Here is a 9,606-nt window from a genome sequence, read left to right on the forward strand (position 1 = left end):
TAAAACTACGTTCTTCCACCCAAATCTAAGCATATGGTATAATCCGGGTTTACCTGAGATTTTTAGCGATCCGACAGCTAGAGTATGGGCTAACCACGGTATCAACCACCTCTCCGATTTATACGGATCATCAGGCTTTTTAACATTTGATACCTTAAGAACACTTTATAAACTACCTGTAAATGCTTTCTTTAAATACACACAGATACGTGACTTCTTCATGAATAAAATGAAACTAAGGGAAATTTTAGACTCAGAAATATAGATTTACATTTACGGGGAAACAAATAGAGAACTAATTAGCTTGGGGTACAAATGTCTCTGTCTATCTAAATCTGATGACTATGTCAAAATCGCACAGAAGTGGACAACTACTTTAGGACTGCCCATTCCTTCAAATAATATTTCCACTTTTTTTTATAACAGTAACTTTTTAACTAATTCTTCTAGTTTAAAACTTCAATCCTACAAGACTGTATGCCAGCTATACTATACGCCGCTTCACTTCTCTAAATGGTCAGGGAACAACTCATTACCCGAATGTATAAAATGCCCAAAATGCGATCTACTAGCAGCAGATATAGTACACATAATTTTTTCATGCCCTGCTCTACATACATTATGGGATGAAATAGAAAAAGTGTTGAAACTGTATAAATAGTTTTTGGTAAAATCTCCGCCGAGATGATAATTCTGGGAATACAACCAAATACTGTTACTTATAAAGACCTAATGTTTATTCTAATTTCTTGTGCAAGATTGATAATTGCTAGGGCTTGGATCTCTGATAAACCACCTGTGGTAGCCGAATGGTGGCTACTGGTAAACGAGATATATGATATGGAACTTTCAACTGCAAAAATTTGAGGGATTGGTTCTTTGAAGAAAGTTGATAAAATTTGGGCAATATGTTCCCTATTCACGGTTTGTGAATAGCTCCTGATGTATTCTTTTCTTCTTATACTGTAGATTTCCTTGCCTATTATTTATTTGACTAAGCTTTCAAGGAATTCATGTACCTTAATTTTCTTTTTTATTTTTACTATCGCTGTAAAATATTTTATTTTTGAAATGTAAGTTTGCTTGTGCTAACAATAAAAATTTATATATAAAAAAAAAAATAGAAGTTAAAAGGATAGGCGTGGTTTGGAGCAGGTGCAGTTCCAGATAACGGAAAGTCCTGTGGACCGACAGGAACAAGGATAAAAGAACCGTATTTAACGTTGAGGAAGACAAGAGATGTGTAATGTAGACAAAACATGGTAATTAGTCATCAGGACTCGAAACAACTAGATACTTGTAGGAATGGACCGAAGTAACAATAACCAGTAGAGGACAGAGAAATCACCATCCCCGCCCTGGTCATATTCAAACTAGCAGTAGGTATAAATACAAAAAATAAGTTAATTTACAAAACAAAGTATAATGTGTTCTTGACACCTATATACTGTAGATTCAAGAAAAAGAGAACAACGGCAAAGAGGTCAACCAGCACCCATTTCTGTCATTATTGGGGCATGTGTACAAATACCTGAATATAAGCAGAGTGACAAGCAAACGAAACTTACTCTTTGTATTTTCTTGGAATTGTGTCAAAAGGCCCGATTCCTAGATAACAATGACACGGTAGCAACAAGGACGGGTCCACAAATAATGACGGGAACTCTGAAAAAAACATATATATAAGTATATACCATGGATAAGTATGATAGTTAGTTTATTATTCCATTAGATTAGCGATTTTGAGGGATATCTGCAATAATAATTGTTCGGTATCCCAAAGGACCAAATTCAAGGAGCACTTACCAAATAATATGCTTGGTAAGGGTGCTCGATGTGCCCCATTCGGAATGAAGTTAAATGCGACCTGCCGCCGTTAATACACTTGATACTGATGGATGAAAGAATAGAAGCAAGGTGTACAATATAGGAAAACAGAACTAGCATATTCTATTGAGATTATAAATATATTTGCAGTCACCACGAGGCCACAAATCAAATGGATAAAGGGTCAAGAGAGGTCTAATTAACCCATGCATAGTACGTAAATATGCCTGTTTGGTACTGTTTAAAAAAGTGGAGCGGGTAAATAAAAGAAATATGTAAAACACGGGATGCCCACAGAATCTAACCTTGTCTCTGCAGTGTAAATAGAGATAGTTATATGCAGGATGTAGCTCACAACGTGTGTGGTAAGCCTCAATAATTATTGCGAGGTGTGCTCTTGGACTGTGTCAAAAATCCATACAGCAGCCCCATGGACATATTAGTCTCCTGTGTGAGAAAATATATATAAGGAAGGGTACTTGTATTAAGTGACATGTAGAGAAATCAACCAATGCCACCCAGTAACAGGACATTAGTAAGAGATAAATATCCATAGCTGTGCTAGTGATTTATTGATTCAGTCATGTCAAATACCATGTGTTATTCACACCTTGTTTTTATATGTCCTGAATGAATTACAACTGTAAATTACAAAAAGATATATTTACACCTTGTTTCTAAACGTCCTGAATGAATTACAACTGATAAATCATACAAGTACTAATTTGCGTTATTTGCAACCTGCCAACTACAGCGAGGTTAGTGACATTATATCTGTTGGAATACCATTTGGTACAATTGACCACAACGTCTTGAAGTTAAGATGTGTATATACCGGATCAGTGGGATACAAAAAATTCTTTTGAAATCGAATAAATTGGATTTGAAAAATCCTTTCCCTTTGATAGAACAACTATTATGTAAAGACTAACATTTCCGTGTAAATGAACTTTCGTTTATGCTTAGTTTCTGTCTTTTCCCTTCCTTTACTACACAATACAACTATAGGCAAACTCTATTTGGGTAGGCAAATATGGCCGCTTTTGGCGCTCTCTTAAAAGGTGGTCTGTACAGCATGTGGTGTCCTTCGTTTATATCTACCACTCCACCTACGCGCAACTTCTCCTATCAGAGGCTTTATACTACGTCCTTCTTTAATGTTTGCTTCTCTATCCTTTGGGCGTGCCTCTAATTGCAACATAATGCGGGAAAACAATGGCCTTTAAATAAGAGGGCTCACGTTTCTGGTGTTTCGGACCCTCTCTCAAACCTGCGTTACCGTGCCGGGAGACCTTTATCCCTGATTGAGGTAAGCTACATACGAATCGTTATGAGTTATGGTTAGCCTGTGTTACCACTACTTATGACCAGCTTGTGTTTTTCGGTCCACGTACTTTTAATATACTGTGGGTAGCTCCTGTTAATATTAATGCCCTACTTTTTAAAATAACTTTGGTAATAGGTTCATGTCTTGGGGATCAATAGATACTAGCGTGTATGAACTTTCATCATAGTATCCACGTAAACTTGAGGTGCATTATCTACTCGTTCAGGTTATATCCACTCTGTACAGTGTTTTCTTTACAGACACGTGGCCCTCTTTTTATGTGTTACTTTTGTATTACTAGCCTATGGGCCCGGTTTTCCCTTAGACAACTCTCATGTAAAATTGGACAGGGGCACCGTTTCATAATCTTTTGGTTACCCGCATATTCACAACAACGTCCACACTGAGCACCAGTGACGGTCGCTAATTTGTACATGTTAAGTTAACGTTCATTTATGGATATTTATCTCTTACTAATATCCTGTTACTGGGTGGCATTGGTTGATTTCTCTACATGTCACTTAATACAAGTACCCTTCCTTATACATATTTTCTCACACCGGAGACTAATATGTCCATGGGGCTGCTGTGTGGATTTTTGACACAGTCCAAGAGCACACCTCGCATTAATTATTGAGGCGTACCACACACGTTGTGAGCTACATCCTGCATCGAACTATCTCTATTTACACCGCAGAGACAAGGTAAGATCCTGTGGGCATCCCGTGTTTTACATATTTCTTTTATTTACCCGCTCCACTTTTTTAAACAGTACCAAACAGGCATATTTACGTACTATGTATGGGTTAACTAGACCTCTCTTGACCCTTTATCCATTCGATTTGTGGCCTCGTAGTGACTGCAATTATATTTATAATCTCAATAGAATATGCGATGTTCTGTTTTCCTATATTGTACACCTTGCTTCTATTCTTTTATCCATCAGTATCAAGTCTATTAACGGCGGCAGGTCGCATTTTACTTCATTCCGAACAGGGCACATCGAGCAGCCTTACCAAGCATATTATTTGGTAAGTGCGCCTTTGTATTTGGTCCTTTGGGATACCGAACAATTATTATTGCAGATATCCCTCAAAATCGCTAATCTAATGGAATAATAAACTAACTATCATACTTATCCTTGGTATATATTTATATATATATTTTTTCAGACTGCCCGTCACTATTTGTGGACCCGTCCTTGTTGCTTCCGTGTCATTGTTATCTAGGAATCAGGCCTTTTGACACAATTCCAAGAAAATACAAAGAGAAAGTTTCGTTTGCTTGTCACTCTGCTTATATTCAGGTATTTGTACACATGCCCCAATAATGAGAGAAATGGGTGCTGGTTGACCTCTTCGTCGTTGTTCTCTTTTTCTTGAATCTACAGTATATAGGTGTCAAGAATGCATCATACTTTGTTTTGTCAATTAACTTATTTTTTTGTATTTATACCTACTGCTAGTTTGAATATGACCAGGGCGGGGATGGCGATTTCTCTGTCCTCTACTGGTTATTGTTACTTCGGTCCATTCCTACAAGTAACTAGTTGTTTTGAGTCCTGATCACTAATTACCATGTTTTTTCTACATTACACATCTCATGTCTTCCTGAACATTAAATACGGTTCTTTTTTACTTGTTCCTGTCTGTCCAAAGGATTTTCTGTTATCTGGAACTGCGCCTGCTCCAAACCACGCCTACCCTTTTAACTTCATTGTTGTTCATGGCCTAATACCAACAATACAGATCTAGGTGCGCATTTGTAGACTTAGAGCTAATTAAAAGCATTTGTCTGGTTAGGGGTATATGATCTCACTTTTCCTCTGGATATGTATATCAGAATGCCACCCCTATATAAGCATAATAGACGGAAAGGGTCTCACGTTCTTTCTGAAGATATCAAGATGTCACCGTTATATCAGTATGACTTGTGTGAATATGTTTTTGCCTCTTCTCTCCTCTTCCTGCATATTTCTTCCCTTCTCCCCCTTTTCATCTCCAGTGTGCTCTTTGGGTACATCACCAGAGCTTATTGGAAGTCTGAATGTCACATGGCCCAGTACTTATAATAATGTATATACAAGGATCAAGTGTTTTAACCAAGTTTTATGTGTATTATGAATAACGATTGAGATTTTCACACAAACTGACTTGTGTCCTGAGTAGTTTTAAGGCCTATTAGAAGATCTGTGGATATCTCGTGGGTTATGTGTGATTATAATAATCTTTTTTGTAATATACAGGTTTGTCGTGTCTTCCGTCTTGAATTGGTGTTTTAACCACATGCGTGCTAGTGGAATTCTGCACCCATGCTGATATTTTGTAAAACCCATTGTTCATGACGAGCTGGGCTCGTCATCAGTGTTTGAGGAGGCTACACCATGACGAGCCCAGCTCGTCATGAGCCTGGAAGGGGTTAAGGATATGATGTAAAAATGGCTTGTACATACAGTTTTATTCATGATAAATGTAAGTAATTTGTATTATGTCATGTTTGTTTTCAGCCCTGACGAAGTTACAACAAGTAACAAAACGCGTTGGCTGTGTATGTCCTTGTTGGTATAATTTCCTAAATAAAGAAAAGAAAACTCAAGATCACAAGTACCTGCGTAATTCCTTTGAGTGCACCTTCCATTCCGTTTACAAAGCCACAATGGGACTCCACTTTATACGGCACACACCTTCCCTTACCTTCATTGTGCCACAGGGTTTCAATTGGATCCATGACTTGACTAGCACATGCCTTAGACTCCTTGGTCTGTTTTCCAAGATGAGGTGCGTGGGTAAGCGACAACCTGGTCTTCTAATGCTCAGCATAGGACTGCCCACTGGCAATGCAATTACGGCACAGTGAGAACAGTCCATCCCAGTCTATAGTTGCGCATGAGTAGGGTGCCTGGTTCCATGTTCCCCATTTGAGTGTGGTTCACTGATAGAATATCGATGGTAAAAACGTTGATGGTAAAAATGTTGGAAAAAAATAGATAGTAAGAATATTTACTCCCTGTACTTAATCATGTAAGTACAAATATATTGAATCAAAAATATCGAAGTAAAAAATATAGATGTAAAAATATTGATTTCAAAATATAAAGAAAGTAAAATAATATACATTCAAATATAAAATATTAATATTATCTTTAACAAAATTAATTACATTTAATATAATTTTAACTAAATATAAAAATTAAACTTAAAAAAATATATACACACAAACATAATAATTTATACATATACATATATTTACTTTGAAAACTATTATATTTATTTAATTTGTATACATTTAAATTATGTAAACATAAAATATATACATATATCAATATTTTAAAATATAAAAAAATTATATAATTAATTAACGCATTAAACAATTAAAACAAAATTAAAATGTATATTTCACAACACAATAAATACAACAGTAGGGAAAATATTGGATAGCGAAACAATTAAATTTACTTTTTTAACTGTAATAAGTACAACAATCGGGAAAGTGTTGGCTAGCAGAGGGGTAAAAATTACTATTCCCACTACAGTTAGTGCAACAGTAGGGAAAGTGCTAAATAGCGGAGGGGTAAAAATTACTATTCCCACTCCAGTGAGTGCAAAAGTAGGGGAAAGTGCTAGATAGCGGAAGGGTAAAAATTACTATTCCCACTTTAAAGAGTGCAACAGTAGAGAAAGTGCAGGATAGAGGAGGGGTGAAAATGACTATTCCCATTCCAGTAATTGCAACAGTAGGGAAAGTGCTGGATAGCGGAAGGGTAAAAATTGCTGTTCCCACTCCATTGAGTGGGAACTCCATTACCCAATATCGATATTCTTGACCATGAGGATTTTACTGTCAATATTTCTGACCGACAATATTTTTACCAAATATTTGTGGAATTCAATATTTTTACACCGATATTCTTTTTCTGCACCCACGATGAAGCTGCTAGGGGGCAGTAACACTTTCTGCCAGAGTGGAGAGCCACCTGCCACTCTAAACCATTCCCAGCTAACACAGAGCATGTTGTAGCGCACCAACATGGAGGAAATACACAATATGCGACTTTGTACATCCAGGCAGTGGTTCCATGAAGGGCATCTGCTCCTTTCGGGGCAAATAACCTTCCTGCCATGATCCTTTGGGTGGTTCGCCTGAACTCCACCCATTTACTCTTGATGACGTGATGCCCTCTTGAACTTTAAAGATCTTTTCAACTTTTCCTTACCTGCCTGGACGCACTTAGTTGAGTACCGCCAGCAGGGGAGTCTGTGTAGTCGCGCTACTCATACTTATTTTTAGCACTGGAAGTTTGTCCCATGCTGTAAAATCAGCAAGAAAGGCTCTATGTGTAATGTCAGAAGGCTCTGCTGCTTTCTGCTGCTCAAGTAGACATTCTGCTTGAGCAGCAGCTTCCTCAAAGCGAGCAGCAGATTTCTCAACGTGACTGGTCGTGAATTGTCGCGACTGCCATATGGAGAATTCTCACTGGGAGGCGGTCTATTGCATGTTTTTTTCTTGTGAGTGATCAGCAACTTAACTTGAGAGAAAAATCTCTGCTCTGCATAACGTCGCAGAGTTTTTCAGAATCCCGCAATCCACACGCAGCGTGGAGTGGGCAAAACTCTGTGAACTCCACCAGCAAAATTCTTAGCCCACCCCTACTTATGGCACTTGTTGGCTATTGGTCTTGTAACCTAATTTAAATTCACATGGAGTTCCCCACCCTCTTTGCATTGAATTTTCCAAGTAACATCATTCCAATAAGACCTAATCTCATATCCTTGATGCCACAACTGGTTTAACACTGTCCATTTGGCAAGCCTCGATCAGAAGGACTTTGGCCCTTTGAGCGACACTGGGGAGTAGGTGTTCTCACCTCCACATTTTCTGCACCCCCTTCTAGGCTTTTTTGGTTCTGATCTCTTTCCTCTTTACTCACCATTGCAGAGGAAACCATGGTTAATTTATTTTCCTCTACTTAGTAGTATGCTTCCATTCAGTGGGTGGTCACATCTGGTTTGAGGTCATAGTTGAATGCCAGAGCATAGGGGTGGTAGACCATTTCACTTGGCTGCAGAAGGAGGGACCCTCTTTTGCCCTAATCAGAACCCAAAGAACCAGGGGCTAGCATAGAAGCCAGTACACATGGGCAGGTACTGAAACTTTCCAGCCACAAATGTGGAAGTGGGCACCCATGGTGGTGCATAAGAGCAGTTGTTGGACACAAGAGGAGGAACATCGCCCCTTTCGCCAGGCCCAGCTGAGCCCAGTAGTGCCCCAGGGCAATTGATGTTCAAGCGACCCTCAAACAGGTGTAGCCCCAGACGGAACACGGGCCAGAAGGTGTGTTTGAAGAGTCTATGATCAATGTGTCCTGTAATTTACACTAATTCATGCAGCTTGCTGCATTCTTCATTGACCAGCAAGCCAAGTGATCCGCCACCAAGAGTCACAGGCAGCTTTTGCAATGTTTGCCCACCTGAAAAGGTGGGAGGAATTCAATACTGGCCATCTGCCACCTGTTGAGTGAGATAGCCCAGCACCCTGTCAGGCTTTACCCCTAGAAATTGTCATTTAAAATGTAAAGTGTTTCCAAATGCTTGGCATAGGAGCCCCACATTGCCAGCACAGCAGGCAGGCAAGCACGAGGTTCCCATGGCAGCAGATACAGACAGCTCCTTCACCAGATCTCTGGGACAGAGCCACACGAGTCTTGAAACCCCAGCCTAGCCACACAGAACAAGTCCACAGGTACCGAGTAACGAGGGAGCGCTGCCCCAACTACATATCAACAATTCACCACCCACTGGAGCCAGGGTTGTACCCCTGCATGGTGAAAGTCTCCAGCTTCAGATTGCAGACCTGAGCCATGATGGCGGGCTGGGTCCACCTTGCCTTGGCACAGAAAAACCATGAAACCTTTACACCATCAAAGTGACTGACCCCCTTCTGATATGTATGTGGGCTTTTGAGCAGCTGGGCCAACTTCTTCTCTCACCCCGCAAAGCAGTTCACACTAACTTAGAAGGGCACAGCCTCTCCACTGAGAGGAGCCAGGGTTTACCCATAGCCCCAGCTCCTTCTCACCCTGACTGCACTGCCACCTAAGACAGGCCACTCCTCATTCACTCTAAATCTAGTAGGCCCTGGGAAGAGCACCGAAGGACCCAGGCAGCAGAGTCTTCAAGGGCCTCATCCCGGGTTGGCACTTCTATTCATTTAACTCCAAGTGGAGGGTGGGCATGCACCCGAATCATGCCCTCTCAGAGGGCCTGGAGTGCATCACTCACCTTGTTTCTCAAGTTTTAGCTAGATCTTCCCAAGTGGAGGAGCCTGCAACATGCCCAGTCCTCACCCAAGTGTCCACTAGTCCCTTACTGTTTCACTCGCCATGAGGCACCAGGGAAGGGCTAGGCTCTGTGTCTTCGGTTCCACCTGGGAGGTGTCTGAAAATGTAGGCTGGC

The 9,606-nt window shown here is 40.0% G+C and overlaps 1 pseudogene; it reads right to left on the minus strand.

Annotated features, from left to right (window-relative positions):
- Nucleotides 1-8,440: 8,440 nt before the first annotated feature.
- Nucleotides 8,441-8,593, minus strand: LOC147662775 (5.8S ribosomal RNA; annotated as a pseudogene).
- Nucleotides 8,594-9,606: the final 1,013 nt, after the last annotated feature.

This window comes from Lissotriton vulgaris, unplaced genomic scaffold (genome assembly GCF_964263255.1).
Source record: "Lissotriton vulgaris unplaced genomic scaffold, aLisVul1.2 SCAFFOLD_355, whole genome shotgun sequence".
Taxonomy (NCBI): Eukaryota; Metazoa; Chordata; class Amphibia; order Caudata; family Salamandridae; genus Lissotriton; species Lissotriton vulgaris.